Source organism: Cetorhinus maximus, chromosome 23, assembly GCF_964194155.1.
Source record: "Cetorhinus maximus chromosome 23, sCetMax3.hap1.1, whole genome shotgun sequence".
NCBI classification, from domain to species: Eukaryota; Metazoa; Chordata; class Chondrichthyes; order Lamniformes; family Cetorhinidae; genus Cetorhinus; species Cetorhinus maximus.
Genome location: NC_135901.1, coordinates 44,219,840 through 44,236,840, shown reverse-complemented (window position 1 = coordinate 44,236,840; position 17,001 = coordinate 44,219,840). Strand labels below are relative to the sequence as shown.

The 17,001-nt window shown below is 42.9% G+C and overlaps 1 protein-coding gene and 2 non-coding genes across 3 annotated transcripts in view; 2 read left to right on the top strand and 1 right to left on the bottom strand.

Annotated features, from left to right (window-relative positions):
• Positions 1–17,001, bottom strand: part of LOC144698514 (uncharacterized) — a gene marked incomplete at its 5' end in the record, with an annotated part of 136,789 nt that overhangs the window by 74,796 nt on the left and 44,992 nt on the right. The window lies entirely within an intron of this gene.
• trnas-aga (transfer RNA serine (anticodon AGA)) lies at positions 1,405–1,486 on the top strand. Its single transcript has one exon. It is a non-coding gene; the product is annotated as a tRNA-Ser (tRNA).
• trnan-guu (transfer RNA asparagine (anticodon GUU)) lies at positions 6,626–6,699 on the top strand. The gene has a single exon. It is a non-coding gene; the product is annotated as a tRNA-Asn (tRNA).

Genomic DNA, 17,001 nt, shown 5'->3' with positions numbered 1-17,001 from the left:
CTAATCACTGCGGCTCCTCTGAAACTTACAAGACTGTCATTGATCAGTGAAAGCAACTGACACACATCAAATTTAAAACACTTTCATGTCGCATCTCATTCTGCTTCTGTCCCTGTATCGCCTCCAGCTCCCTCTACCCGTCCAAACCCCAGGTTAATTAGCGGCTTGAAGCAGAGACAGTCAGTTCGTGGGAATGGGTAAAACTCGTGGGTAAAGAGACACCTGGATCTCATCTTCCTGGTTCTCCCAGATACTGATTACAGGAATGTGCCTAGTGCCGATTATCCACAGTCACTCTCTCCTCCCAGTTGTTCAGCTTTGAAACTGATTTTCACACTGGGTTTCAATGTGAAGAAAGCTGAGCTGTGATCGGCTTATATTGTTCAGCAGATGTACTGCAAGAAGTTACATAACAGGCTGATGGGAGCAGTGCTCTTTGGACGCGGTGAGCTCCAGTGAAGGATTGGCACCATTAACGTGTCGCTCAATTAGTCTCAAATCTCGTGCTGGAAATGACAAGAAAACTCGCTGAATTTGCTCCGTGTTTAGGTTTCAAAAGAGCCGAATACAAGGTAGGAAAGCGCATCTCGCTCGAGTGGGTTATAAAATGGCAGAATGACCCGTGCTGTTGGGAAATATAAAATTATAGAAAGTTACAGCGCAGAAAGAGGCCATTCGGCCGGGCGTGCTGGTTTCAAAGAGCAGTAGTGATTGGTTGATCCTTCAGGAATGATATTTGTGTCAGTGCAAACAGTAGGCAGCAAATTTCGTACTTCTCCCACCCATATTTTGCCTCACACCAACATTTCTATAGTCAGTGCTTTGCACCCAGCCCTTCTCCTCTCCTCTTCCTTCATTCCCTTACCCCACTTGAACTAAGTGTGCTGTTTTCCAGCTCTGAGGCAAAACTTAAAACCACACTCCCCTGATTCTGGTGGAGTTTTAAACGTTTCCAATCAATGAATAACCAACACTCGTTCCAACAAATTGACATTCCCTGACCGGGAATCAAATGCGGGTCGCAGCGCTAAGAGCACCGCATCCTAACCATGAGACCACCAGGGAAGCTGCACCAATAATTTTCGATTTGGCTTATCTACGCTGCTTTTGCCTATTGTTTTTCAGTTCAGATCTCTTTCACCACAAAACTGCCTGTTTAGGTTCAAGATAAACGACTTTGTCAGCCAATGAAAACAACGGTTGCTGTGAGCTTTCTAAGCTTATGTGATCCTTCTCAGTCTTTCATTCCCAATTTGGTGGGAAGAATGAGGAGAGACAGGATAAATTTCGGGGTTCCGGGGAAAAGGCCAGGTAATGGCCATGACAAGACGGGCAGAAAAACTGCTTTCTCTGCTGTAACCTTTCTGATTTCATACAACTAATAATGGTGTAGGAGCAATCTCTGTAGTCGTGGCCGAGTGGTTAAGGCGATGGATTAGAAATCCATTGGGGTTACCCTGCGCAGGTTCGAATCCTGCTGACTACGTTTCCTGTTATTTCTGACTTTGACTGTACGCAGACAGAACTAATTATCGTTTGAATCGAGGAAAAGAGATCCAAACACATCCGTGATTTCTTATGTCCATTCATTGTCAGCCTTCTGCAAATCTCCAGTCGGAAATGAAAAAAAAAAGAGCCAATTTGGTGACATGATTTCATCCTGGCATTTGCCTCTCCTTAAGCCCATGTCACTCTCGGTGTATATCTCTGTTTGTTCTTGTGTGGGGGTCAATGTGGTTTAGTTCCCCGAGGAGGTGAACACATTTTTACGAGCACAAACTGTATTCACATTCGTGGTGCAACTTCACATTACAATGTTACAGTGAAAAATATCAGGATGAAAGAGACAACAGGAGTCTGTCTTTTTCTATGTATGGAGTACAACAACAACTTATATTTATAAAGCTCCTTTTACCTCATGAAACGTCACAAGGCGTTCCCCAGGAGCATTGTATAACAAAGTGTGACACCGAGCCTCATATTCGGTCAGATGACTAAAAGCTCTGTCAAAGGCTTTAAGAACTGTCTTAAAGGAGGAAAGTGTCGATTTCATGTTCCAGCTAACAGCAACGGCTCTTCTCATTGGCTGAAGACGTTACTTGTGTTCAAACGACACAGACCATTTGGTCAAAGAAACTTGTCCCTGGAAAAAGGGATCTGGAAAGGGAAAATGCCACAAGCAGCCTGAATGTGTCAAACTGCTGGGTTAGTGGTTAGAATGCGGTAATTTTATCAGTACAGCCTGCGTTCGATTCCTGGTTAGGGATTTGAAACTTATTCCTCCTGGGCGAGCTGATCAAATCAATGTGATTAATTTGCTGGTTGTAAATAACACTGTAAAACTCTGCTAGAAATGATGGAGTAAGAGTGTAAGTTTCACATCAGAGCTGGAAATGTCACAAGGGCAAAACTCGGGAATAAACCCAGAGTCGGAGTGAGGGAGTGAAAATAAAAGAGAAGGACTGTGATAGGTTACAAAGCACTGACTATAGAGCTGGTGGTGCACGGCAGAATATTATTCCCGTGTTACCCATGTCACATGCAGTTCTAATTTCCTGATTTATCCCATGCCCAACATTACCACTACAGTTTGGTGGCCTATAAACAACTCCCACCAATGTTTGCTGCCTCTTGTTGTTTCTTAGCTCCACCCAAACTAATTCCACATCTTGATCCTTCAATCTAAGATCCTCTGTCACTAATGTACCGATCTCGTTCCTTATTAACAGCGCGACCCCACCTCGTTTTCCTTTTTGTCCATTCTTCCTAAAAGTATTCAGGTCAACCAATCACACTGTTCTTTGAAAGCAGCACCAAGGGCCGAATGGCCTTTTTTCTTTGCTGTAACTTTCTGTCATTTTTTTTTCCTAATACCACGGTTAAGATGAATTTTCTTACCTTCCATATGATGCTTTGAATTCAAGACATTCAGCAAATTCAGCGAGTTTTCTTTTCAGTTATGGCAGGGAATTTGGAACCGGACTCGTTGAGCGGCAACTAAATGTTCTCAATCGTCAGATGCAGCTCACCGAGTTAAAACAGGCACTGTTAGCATCAGCCTGTTATGTACATTCTTGCTGTACATCTTCTGAGCTATAAGCTGATCACAGCTCCACTTTCTGAACATTGAAAGACAGTATGAAAATAAGCACAATTTCAAATCTTAACAACACACATATTTGTGATTTTCTGTGTGTGTCAATGTGGTTCAGTTTCCCATTTTTACCACCCAAACATTGGCCATGTTAGTTCTGTGGCTTCATGTTAAGGTGGTACAGGGAAAAAAAGAGCAGTTTTAAAACATTTCTCTCTTTTCTTTGAGTGGAGACTGTTCAGCAACTAAACCTCCAGATGTTACTGGGTGATGATTGAAGCTTTCACATGATCTTATTAAGTAGCTGAGAACGCTCGAGGGGCCGAATGGCCAATTCCTGATCATAATTTTTTATATTCTAATTCAGTGTGAATGTTGGTGAAGACAATGTTTGTGTCTAATCTGAATGTGGTAGTGAGGCCGAGTGGGCTCAGCCGCTGGTTCAGGTTTCGATCTCTCTGGTGATTTGGGCTTCACTCCCACCGCTGCCAAACTTTCTGGTGGTTTGTTATTTGAGGCGCTTCCAAAAATTCTCCGTGCGGTGAAGGGGCAGCTGAGCTGTGCAGTGTTGTATTTCAGTTGGAAGAATGAGGAGAGACAGTGTAAATCCTAGGGTGACTGGGAAAAGGTGGGACAATGGCACGGACTGGAAGACCTTCTTTCACTGGAACTCCCTGTATTCATTCTATTATTTTAAACAAACAACATGCAGCCTTTACCTCTTTGTCCTGAGTGGCTCAGGCGTTTTTGCATGTGGTTCGAATCCTGCCAACTCCCTTCTTCTCATTCCTGATTGACACAGACTGTCTGCAGAATAAATTATCAGTCAAATGAAAAAGAAAACCACCCAAATACCCCCGTGTTTCTAATTCTGTTCATCTGCAAACATTCACTACATTTGCAGTTTGAAATGGAACAATAATTGGACAAGTTGGTAACATCTTTGCTTTCTGGGTGTTTGTCTCTCCTTTGGCCTCTGTCATTCTCGGTGTATGTGCCTGTGTGTGTTCCTCTGTGTTTCAGCTCTCCGAGGGGATGGATACATAATCACCATCACAAACTTAACTCACATTAATTGTGCAGATTCATATTAAAATGTCAAAGAGAAAAATATCAGGATGAAAGATGCAAGTGGAGTTTGCAATGTTTGGAAGGAGGTGCAGCAAAGAAGTGGAAGATGTGAATGATGTTACTGCTGATTGAGAGGAATGCATTGCAACCTTGTGGATTTTGTCGGTCGATTATCTCTCACACTTTGAAATTCAGAACAAGCTGAGGCTCCAGGGCGGAAGAGACATTGATCTCCCTGAATTTTTGCATAGGAAGCAATGACTGTGTCTGCCTGGCTAGCTTGCCTGGCTAGCTTACCTGTTAAGCGTGGGACTCTTAATGTCTGTGGTGGGTTCGAGCCCCATGTTAGGCGCTGCCATTTTTTAAAGTTTTGCTGCTTTCACATGTGCAGTGTCACCGCTCAAACTGAGTCTTTCTCCATCCCGCTTTGTTAATATCACAGCCGCTGGCTTCTGAGTGAAAACTCCCCTCGGCTTCACTGGAAGCCAGAGAGCTTCGTGCTTCAGATTTGGTGCTTTCACCACCGCAGCCCAGGTTCAACTCCTGATCAGGAGCTAACTTTTTTCTTACCGCTGTGTGAACTGTCACAATGCACAGGAATTCCTCGTGTAAACTGTTAAAGCGAACCTGAAATTTAATGTAGGGAAGTGTGAAGTGATTCATGTTGGTCGGAAGAATGAAGAGAGGCAACATCACATAAAGTGTTCCATTCTGAAGGGGCTTCTGTGTTACAGAGCGAGTGGTTAGGATCTGGAATGCACGGCCTGAGAGTGTGAGGGAGACAGATTCAATCGCGGATTTCAAAAAGAATTGGACAGAAAATTCAGGTCTCCGGGGAAAAGACGGGGGACCATAATGTTCTAACATGAAGTTGCACGAATAATGTGAATGAAGTTTGTGATGGTAAAAAAGTGTTCATCCCCACAGGGAACTGAGCCACATTGACACACACAGAGGAACACACACAGACACATGCACCGAGAGTGACAGAGGCCTCAGGATCCACATACACCCAGAAAGTTAGGATGTCACCAGCTTCTCCAATTATTGTTCCATTTCAGACTGCAGATTTGGTGAATGCTTGCAGATGAACGGAAATGAAGAAATGCGGAACAGAAGCCGGAGAAACACACGGGAGTGTTTGGAAAGTTTTTATTCCATTTCACCAACAATTAATTTAATTCTGGATTCATCTAAAATAAGGAGCAGCAGACAGCGAGGATTCAAACCTACACGGGGAGAGCCCAATAGATTTCAAACCCATTGTCTTAACCACTCATCCGCAATTACAAACCTCACATCAATTTCAATCTTGTTCATATGAAATCACAGAAAGGTTATAACAGAGAAAGAGGGAGTTCGGCCCCACATATCCCTAGTCACCCTGCAATTCATACTGCGTCTCCTTGTTCTTCCTGCCAAGATGAAGATCTTAGTACATCACGGCCACGAGCCGATGCTCAGGTGAAGTGACTGAAAGAACAAATCAAATGAAATTTTGATTCGAACCCACGAAGAGAACAGAGGCCAAATAAAACACCTTAACCCAGCCGGCCACGCTCCCACTATCAAAGGTAAACTAACCATTGCCTTGGGTGGTAACAGCTCCAAAATAGAACATAACAAATAGAAGCAGGAATTGGCCATTTGCCTCTCCAGCGCCTCATAGTGTCAGAGAATCAGTGCTAAGGCTACACACAGATGGAGGCCATTCAGCCTGGGTCGGAGGAACAAAAGACTCAGGGGCAGGAGTGGGACATTCAGCCCCTTGACCCTGCTTCACCATTCATTGAGGTCACGACAAATCTGGTTGTGGTCTCAACTCCGCCTTCCTGCCTGCTCCCCATAACGTTTGACCCCCTTGTCTATCAAAAATCTGTCTAATTCTGGCTTGTGTAAATTCAATGACCAAACCTCTGATGAAAATAATTCCACAGGCGAATGACCCTATGAGAGGAAATAAATCTCCTTAACTCCGTCTGAAAAGGGAGATCTCTTTCTCTTCTGGAAACTAACTCACCTGGTCTCACTACCCCGCGTTTGTCCCTGGAGACCTGCATTTTCTGTCCAATTCTCTTTTGAAATCCGCGATTGAATCTGCCTCCTACCCATACTCTCACGTAGTGCATTCCAGATCCTAACCACTCGCTGTGTAACAGAGAAACCCCTTTAGAATTACCGGCTTCGGGACTATCAGAATACTTGGTAACAGACAAAACACGGAAAGACTCGAAGGGAGACGGCACCGGTTGTAGGAGAGCTGGATCCCGGTGACATGGATGTGTCTGCAGTGGGTGGGATCAGACTTTTTCCATGTGTCCACAATGAATGTCCCAACTTTTATTTGGGAAGAGTAAAACTGATAGGGAATAATTGTCATTGCAGTCACGGCAATCTGAAGCTTTCTCTCACTGAGCCATTGGTTTAGGATATCTTACAGAGTGCAAGCTCTTCTATCAAGTCTCTGTGGCGCAATTGGTCAGCGCGTTCGGCTGTTAACCGAAAGGTTGGTGGTTCGAGACCACCCAGGGACGAAGCTGGCACTTTTTTTCTCCCCATCATTACTCTTTAACGCTCTGATTTGTTTCGGGGCCCTGAAACTACAAGAATATCCATCCCACCTCCCACGTTGAAAACTCGGCTGTCACCCACTTAGTTCCCACACCAAGCTCTGTTTCTGGATATTCATTTCAGACATAACAAAGAATATGAACGATCGTGAACCCCCATCTAAATCAATACAGATCTATGAGGCTATTGGATTGAAACAAACCCGTCAATTAATCGCCTCTTCCTCAGCTCCACCGTGAGTGAGACAGGAAAAGGTAACAATATTCCAGTCCCGCACTCTCCAATCACCCGCTTCCAGCAGAAACATCTTCTTATTTTGCTGAATGTTATCTTCAGAAATGGTGAAGAGCGAATCTAATGTGGATGCAAGATCCTGCATTCAGTTCACATTCAACATCAAACAGGAATGGGAGCGATACAACTTTTCCACACAGTTGGGTGATAATGTTTTCCCCGAGCATCGAATGGAGTAACTTACACATGCGAAATGAGTGGGGTAACCACAACGCTACAGGAACATTTCCCTGCCTGGATCCCAATGGAGCTGTCTGGAATGTTAAACGGTGACGTCATGCAGCAGCACTTTGGGTCTTTGTTTTGAAGAAATGGAATTCGGCTGTTCTCATTAGGAATGCTGGAGACAGACTGATCAACAATGTCATCATCAAATGGCACAGCGCAGTAAGAGGACCTTCCACCCATTCTATTTATAACCAGCCTTTTACAAAGATCTTGCCAATTAGTCCCAGTTTCCTTCTCCCTTTCCATGAATCAGAAATTTCTCCCTTTCAACCATTTCCAAATTCCCTTTTGAAGAAGGAGTTTCTGCAGAATCCATGCAGTTTGCCTTAATGAACATTTCCCTTACCCAATGAAATGAAGAGTTGGACTATGGTTCCTTCTGAAGTTTTTGATATAAACATTAGTTATTTGTGCAATTAATTTCATATTTAATTTACAAAAGACGTTTATTCTGATCGGACATGTCTTCAGAATTTTCTCAGTCATGATGACCATGAAACTATCACTGATTGCTGTACAAACCCATTCACCAGTCCTTTAGGGAATTCAATCGGTCGTCCTTACCTGGTCTGACCCGCCTGTGACTCCAGACCAACAGTGATGTGGTTGATTCTTAACTGCCCTCCGAAATGGTTTAACAAGTTACACAGCTCAAGGACAATTCTGGATGGGCAACAAATGCTGGCCAGTGATGCACATGAAAGAATGAAGATCCATGATGAGGAGCGATGAAAAGTGATTTTCTACCATCTCTCCCATTCCCTTGTGTTCAATCACAGTATCAGTTGCGCCTGCCTTTAGGGTAATGCTAGTCTTTGGTTCACACTAGTAGTCATCTTTCAGTCAATAGGTAACTGTGAATTTGCATTTGTAAGCTCATTAATTCCTGTTGTTGACTAAAGAAACTGGTATTTTTTTTGTGCCTAGTCACTTTCATCCCTCCTGAATTTGAGAATGCTTTTTGAAGTTGGCGAAGGGCAAATTTAATGTGGTGGCAAGGAACTATATTCAGTTAATATTCAGCAACAAATATGAATTATGGAACTTTCCCTCACACTTAGATGTGTAAATCTCGATAGTGTTTCTACCCATTTCCAGACAGGGGACTTTTTGCATGTACTTGATAACCACTACACTACAGAAACAATGGACAGAACCACAGAGAGTGACTTAGTATATCAAACCCTGCAGTCTTACTGCACTTCCAAACCCTGGTTTGTGGAAGTCCAGTTCAGCTAAAAAACAGCCATGCGGCAGAGAAATTGATCTGAAATTAGAATCATAAAATGCCTGAGCACATCAGCAGGTCATTCAACACTTCACACATGTGCGAACTATCTCACTGTAATTCGTCTCATTTATTGTCTCTTTCTCATAACGGTGCCTTTTGGAGAAAATCATTCAAAGCCTGGAGAAGTGCCAATGACACATGGCTGTGAGATAATGTATTCAGTTATTGTTTAGCAACAAATGGGAATTGTGCAACTTCTCACAATTAGATGATTCAGTTTTGATTATGTCTCTGCCAGCTTTTGAACCAGTGACCTTGCGCATGTGAAGCAAATGTGATAACCACTATTTGTATTTTTATTCATTTATGGGACGTGGGCATCGCTGAAACAATTTGTGAGAAAATGCCAAAGGGACTTGTATAGAATTTCAAACTGTGTAGACCTGCTGCACTGCAAGATCCTGTTCTTCAGGAATAAGATTGGGGCGGGGCATTTTGGAATGCTGCAGAGAAATTGATCTAATTGTAAACTGACACCGCTCATTCGGAGGCTATTCGACCCATCGGGTTTGTGCTTTCTTCAAAGAGCTAACCACTTAGCTCCAATATCATTCTCTTCCTTCATAACCCTGCAGATTGTTTTTCCATTTCAAATAATTATGAATTCCTTTTTGAAAACTCTGAGTTAAGAAAAACAATATTGAAAGAGGTGCAGGAGCTTCTGCAGTGTCCATGCTCAGTGTGTAAAAATTAACAAAGTTTCCCTGACCCAATGACACTGAGAGTTGAACTGGGGATTCATTTGTTGTCTTCGAAATGAAGAGGAATATTTATTTATGCAATTGATTTCCTATTGAATATTTAAATGAAGTTTATTCTCACCAAGCATCTCAGTCGATATAAACAATGTAATTCCCCTTATTGTACAGCCTGTTACAGAGGCTGTTATAGAAATAGGGAAAGGTTTGCTACAGCTAAACAAAGCCCTGGTTAGATCACACCTGGAGGACTGTGTATAGTTCTGGGAACGGCAGCTTATAAAGGATCAATATTGGTCTTGGAAACAGGGCAGTGCTGATCCAGCAGATTGTCAGTTCTGGAATGTAAGTGGACATTCTCCCCTCCGCAAACTGAGGTCATCCAAAACTGCTGTCCATGTCTTTACTCACAGCAAGTCCCATTCCCCTATCACCCTCTATTCGCTGACCTACATTGGCTCCCGGTCAAAGAATGCATTTACTTCAAACTTTCTTATCCTTGTGTTAAAATCTCCCATTGTTCTCGCCCCTCCCAATCTCTGAGATCTCCTCGAACCCCACACGCCTCTGAGATATCTGTGCCCCTCTAATCCTGGCCTCTTGTACGTTCCCAATCATAATCGCTCCACCATTGGTGACCGAGGTTTCAGTTACCGAGGCCCCAAGCTCTGGAATTCCCTCCCTCCACCTCGACCTCTCTTTCCTCCTTTAAGACTCTCCGTAAAACCTATCTCTTTGAACAAGCTTTTGTTCACCTGGCCCCACGTCTTCATATGTGTGTCAGTGTCAGACTCTGTTATATAATGATCCTGTCAACAATCTTTGGAGGTTTCATTACGTTAAAAGCGCTATCTAAACGTAAGCTGTTGTTGTAATGGGGCATATAGAGAAGGAGGCAAGTTCCTCTTCCAACTTTCACCCTGATATGTTTTGATCTGAAGTTGCACAACTAATGTGAATAAAGTTTGTTCTGTTAAAAATGTGTCCATTCCCTTGGGGAACTGAACCACATTGACACACACAGACGAACGGAAAGAAGAAACCACGGGAGTGTTTGATTGGTTTTGATTCCGTTTATCCAACAATTAATTCCATGGGCACTATTAAAATCAGTAATGATGAGAACTGAAGCCGGTAGGATCTGTGCCTCTGTGAGGAGACCCCACAGGATTCCAACTCCATCCCCTTATTCACTCCGCTGTGAACACAGGACCTGCACTGACGTCACTGCTGTTTGTATAAAATCACAGATGGCTCCATCAGACGGTCATTCAGCATGTCGTCTCTCTGGAAGAGCAACTCAACTACTGTAATTCCACAGCCCACCTTTTCCCCACAGCAACTCTCCTCGTTTTTCCTGTCAAAATTCAACACCATGCATTCAATATGAGGTGGCATCTGCTTGTCCTAATGGGGCTGCTAAATGTTAAGCAGCGGTGGGACGCAAACTCACGACTCCATAAATACCTCAAGCTAGTGCCTTAGCCATCCCAGCCATGCTGGGCGAAATTTATGAATCATTTCCTTCACAAGTTTTGGCACTGAAATAGAACAAAAGCAATAGAGTAGGAATAGGCAAAATACTGTGGATGCTGGAAATCTTAAACAAAAGCAAAAAATGCTGGAAAATTCAGCAGGTCTGACAGCATCTGTGGAGAGAAAGACAGAATTAACGTTTCGACTCCGTATGACTCTTCTTCAGAGCTAAAGGGAAGTAGAAATATGAAGTCCTACTTCTCTTTAGTTCTGAAGAAGAGTCATACAGACTCGAAACGTTAACTCTGTCTTTCTCTCCACAGATGCTGTCAGACCTGCTGAGTTTTTCCAGCATGTTTTGTTTTTGTTTCAGAGCAGGAATAGATTATTCGGAACCTCAAACCTGCTCCGTCAGTTAATCAGATCATCCTGCACTTCGTAACAAACAGAAATTATCTCCACTCAAAAACACAGTGAGCTGCAGTGAAGGGTTGGCACCATTTAAACTCTCATTGAACTGGTCTGGCTCCAAATCTCCTGCTGGAAATGACAAGAAAACTTATCACTGAATTCTCTCCCGGTCTTGACTTCAGAAGGACAGGACACAAGGTAACAAAGTACATTTCGACAGAATGGGTTATAAAATGGCAGAATGACTGGGAAAGAGCATCCGTGGTGTTGGGAAACATAAAATTAAAGAAAGTTCCAACAAAGAAAGAGGCCATTTGGCCTGGTCTGCTGCTGTCAAAGAGCAGTTGTGATTGGTTGATCAGGAGTGGTCAATTACTCTTCCATTTCCAATTGCGAATTTATTGACTGTTTGCAGATGATCAGAAATAAGGAACACGGGGTATTTGGATATTTTTATTCAATTTAACGGAAAATTCATTCCACAGACCGTCAGTTAAAATCAGGAATGATAAGAAGCATAAACGACCGGGGTCAAACCTGCGTGAGAAAACTCCAGCCGATTTCCAGCCCATCGGTTTAACCAATTCGCCACATTACCTAGTGAAAGTTCGCTATTGTTTGTATAAAATAATAGAATGGAGACAGGGAGTAACAGTGAAATAAGATTTTCAGTCCGTGCCATTGCCCCAACCAACTCTCCCCATTCTCCCAACCAAAATGCAACACGGCACAGATCAGCCGCCCCCTGGCCGCACAGAGGATTTTTTGGAAGCGTCTCAAACAACAAAGTTTAGCAGCCGCGGGACTGGAACCCAAAGCAGGGAAGCCTCGGCCAGCATCTTAGCCCACTCGGCGACTCAGTACCACATTTAGAGCAGAAACAACCATTGCCTTGACCGGCATCGGCTCTGAATTAGAGTGTGGGAAAAATATGATCAGGAATAGGCCATTCGGCCCCTCGAGCATTCTCAGCTACTTCATAAGATCATGTGAAAACTTCAATCATCATCCGCTTTGTAACATCCGGGCATTTAGCAGCTGAACAGTCTCCACCCAAAAAGAAACAGAAATAAATGTCCTCTTGCATCTTTTAAAACAGCGCTTTTGTTTTCTCTGGACCATCTTAATCTGAAGCCACAAAACTATCGTAAACAATGTTTGGATGGTAAAAATGAGGAACTGAACCACATTGACACACACAGAGGAACACACACAGACATCGACACCGAGAGTGACAGAGGACAAGAGATTGTTTCTAAGGAGGGACAAACACCCAGAAAGCAAGCCTGACACCAACCTGGCTCCGTTTTTGTTCCATTTCTGACTGGAAATTTCGTGAATATTTTTCGTGAATGAACAGAAATAGGAAAACGCCCGAGTGTTTGGATGGACTTGATTCAATGTAGCCGATAATTAACTCTGTAAACACAGAGTTAAAACCAAGAATAATGAGAAGCGGGAAACCCCAATGGATTTGGACTCCGTCACCTTCACCATTCAGTCACCACGACTGACTCAATGCACAGGGTGATGTTGTTAGTATAAAATCATGGGTGGCTACAGCAGAGAAGGAGAACATTCTTGTCCGTGCCGGCTCTCTGGAAGAACAATTTAACTCATTCCATAACCCTCGTCTTTTACCTCAAAGCAATTTATTTTGAATCTGTCTCTCCTCGTCTTTCCTGTTAAAATGAAACACCGCACACAAACCGTACAATTCGATTTGAGCTGGCAATTGTTCGACTCGCTGTTCAAGCTGCTCATGTAGAACTTTCAATTTCCAAAACCCACCAACCTCATCACTGCGGCTCCTGTGAAACTGACAAGGGAACACACGGCAGAAATTCATCACTGTAAGTAACTGAACCACATCAAATTCTAAACACGTTTACCTTGAAAGGAGGCTGTGGTACAGTGGTACTTTCACTGGTTTGGGATTCTGGGGATCAAATCTCACCATGGCAAATGGTGAAATTTGTTTTCAATAAAAAATCTTGTGATCATCACTAATTGCAGTAGGGACGAAAACCGGCTGTCACAGCAATAACTCTTATATACTCTCTGGAAGAGGACTGACCTAGCCAGGGACTACCCACCCATCCAGGTTATGAACCCAATCTTTCCCTGGAAAGCAGGGAATGGAAATGTAAGACACGAGAAGGGTTCACAGGACCTGATTGTCCCAGACGCTGATTATAGGAATGTGCATAGTATCAATTATCCACATTCTTGTGTATGTTGTTAAACTTTGAAATTATTTTGAACTGATTTTCAATGTGAAGAATCGGAATGAGCTTATTTTGTTCAGTAGATATACAAGAAGGTACATGCTCATGTGCAAGCACTGCGTGTTTGAAACTCAAGTGAATGGTTCAGATCATTTCTGCAGTTGTACTAATCTGGTTTCAAATTCAGTTCCTAATCTGTTTACTGTCTGGAATTCAAAGTGTTGGATAGAAGGGTAAGATGTACATCTCGCTAGATTGAGCTATGAAATGCCAGAATAACTTAGAGAGATGCAACCGGGGTGTTAGGAATCACAAAATGACAGAAAGGTACAGCAAATAAAGAGGCCATTCGGCCCTGAGTGCTGCTTTCAAAGAGCAGTGTGATTGATCTGAATATTCAAGGGTATTCGTAATTTAGGAAGGATGGGCAAAAAGGGAAAGGAGGCGGGGTCGCACAGTTAATAACGACAAGATCGGTACTTTCGTGAGAGAGGGTCTTAGATTGAAAGATCAAGATGTCGAATCAATTTTGGTGGAGTTAAGAAACGGGCAAGAGGCAACAAACATTGGTGTGAGTTGTTTATTGGTCACCAAACTGCAGTGGTAATGTTGGGTACTGTAATAAATCAGGAAATTAGAGCTGCAAGTAACATGGATAATACAGGAATAATATTCTGCTGTGCACCACCAGCTCTATAGTCAATGCTTTGTAACCCATCACAGCCCTTCTCTTTCATTTTCACACCCTCTGGATCTCTTCTTGACTTGTTGCACGTGTGACATTTCCAGCTCTGATGTGAAACTTTAACTCTCACTCCCCTAACTCTGACAGAGATGTTCTGTGTTGCTTTCAGCCAGGAAGACAATAACATTGGTTTTAACAGTTCGCCCAAGGGCAGTAAATCTCAATTTCCTGACAGGGAATCAAACCTGAGGTGCAGCAGTGAAAGTGCTGAACCCTAACCAGTCGGCCATCGGGGAAGCTGCTAACAGAGCTGGAAATTTGGCTCATGAAGGCTGATTTTGGCATTTTTTCATTCCCGATCCCTTTCACCAGAGATAAATTTCTCTGACCAAATGGTCTGTTCAGGTTGAACACAGTGAGCCAACGAGAAGAACCATTGCTGTTTTCTGGAACATGAAATCGATAGCTTCCTCCATTAATACAGTTCTTCACCTTTGACCGAGCTGTTAGTCATCTGACCGAATATGTGACTCGGTGTCACACTTTGTTATATAATGATCCTGGGGAACACCTTGTGACGTTTCGTTAGGTTAAAGACGCTTTATAAATATAAATTGTTGTTGCAGTTTAACATACAGAGAAATAGACAAACTCCTCTTGCACCTTTTACCCTGAGAGTTTTTCCTCGTAACATTTTAAAATGAAGTTGCGCAACTAAAGTAAATAAAGTTTGTGCTGGTAAAATGTATTCAACCCCTCGGGGAACTGAAGCACATGGGCACATACAGAGGAACACACACAGACGGATACACGGAGTGTGACAGAGGCCTAAGGAGAAACAAACGCCCAGAAAACAAAATGTCACCAACTTGGCTCAGTTTCTGTTTCATATCCGACTGGAGACTTGCAGAAGACTGTCACATAAATGGATTTGTTTGGTTGTTTTTTCTTCTATTTGAATGAGAATTAATTCTACAGTCAAGCAGAAATAACGAGAAGCACAGTCAGCAAGATTCAAACCTACGTCAGGAGGCCCCAATGGATTTTAAACCCATTCACCTTAAAGACTGGGCCACAACTACAGAACTTGCTAACATGCTAATATTATTTGTTTAAAATCTTAGAATGGTTACAGCAGGGAAAGTGGGCCTTCTGCCCGCCCTATCATTGCCATTACCCAACTTTTTCTCCAGAACCCTGCAATTTACACTGTCTCTCCTCGTTCTTCCTACAAAATAATAGCATGTTTAGTTAAAACACAGAAGACTCGTTCAGCCAATAACAGTATCGAGTGTGTTAGACATGAACATGAAGTGGACAGTGAGGTGAAATAGTGCCACAAGCTGCGGATGTACAACTTCCAATTTCCAAAACCCACCAACCTCTTCAATGCGGCTCCTCTGAAACTTTCAAGGCAAATATTAATCCTTAAAAAGGGGCCGCTCCCAGATCTATGCACAGTGCTCCAGGTGTGATCTAACCAGGACTTTGTATAGCTGTAGCAAACCTTTCCCTCTTTTCTATAACAATCTCTGTAACAGGTTGTACAGCAAGAGATATTAGATTGTATATTTCGATTGAGAAAAATGAGGAGGTGCTTGATCTCACAGCCATGTGTCCTGGTCAGTGTTCACGAATATTAATCTGCAATATAATGAAAAAAACACTTAGGCCGACATCGAGGCCATTCGAAATCTATAGAATTATTGAATTCAAACAAACCCATCAATTATTCTCTCTTCCTCAGCTCCACAGTGAGTGAGACAGCGAAAAGCAGAAAAGCAGCAATATTCCGGCCCCGCACTCTCCAATCACCCGCTGCCAGCAGAAAGCAGCGACTGCAGCTTCAATCAGCGGGTTACTGCCCATCCCTGGGACACAAGATACTCCAACCCGGGCCAAACCTCCCAATTCACCGAACACAGGCTCAAGGAAACGCAGGTAGTTTATTTCCCGGTCCCTAACCTCCGAGTAGCATTTACTGAATACCCGAGGGAACGAGTCACAAACAAAAGTAACACCAACTTTCTAAATCTTTTTATTGGATGTGTTCATTTCATTTTAAGTTCTGTAGATGGGAAAATGGCCGAAATAGAGGTTGGTGAATAACAGCTTGGAACCATGTTCCTCTCGCCCACTGCAATGCTGATCCTTCCAATTTACAGGTATTTGGGGGCAATTATCAGTTTGATACTCAGATTAGCTCCGTCTCCATATTATAAGATGAATCTAGAAGCACTGGAGAAGGTAGAACCATAGAACCATAGAACACTACAGCACAGAAAACAGGCCATTCGGCCCTTCTAGTCTGTGCGGAAATATTATTCTACTAGTCCCATTGACCTGCACCTAGTCCATAGCCCTCCAGACCTATCCCATCTATGTATCTATCTAATTTATTCTTAAAACTTAAGAGTGAGCCCGCATTTACCAGGTCAGATGGTAGCTCGTTCCACACTCTAACCACTCTCTGAGTGAAGAAGTTCCCCCTAATGTTCCCCCTAAACCTTTCCCCTTTCACCCTAAAGCCATGTCCTCTCGTGTTTATTTCTCCTAATCTAAGTGGAAAGAGCCTACTCGCATCTACTCTGCCTTTTCCCCTCACAATTTTGTTAACTTCTATCAAATCTCCCCTCATTCTTCTACGCTCCAAGGAATAAAGTCCTAATCTGTTTAATCTTTCCCTGTAACTCAACTCCTTAAGACCCGGCAACAATAAAGATTTACTGGATTGATGTTAGAACTGAAAATTTTTAACTTTCAACAAATATTGAATTGATTAAACAGGTTTTCTCTAGAAAACAGGGTGAGGCATGACCTGATCGAAGCCTTTAATATTCCGAAAGGGTTTGGAAGATGCTTCCACTTACGGATAGACAAGAATAAATAAAAGTTGGTCACCAGGAAATCCAATGTCCAATTCAGAAGCAACGTCTTTAATCAAAGATAAAAGC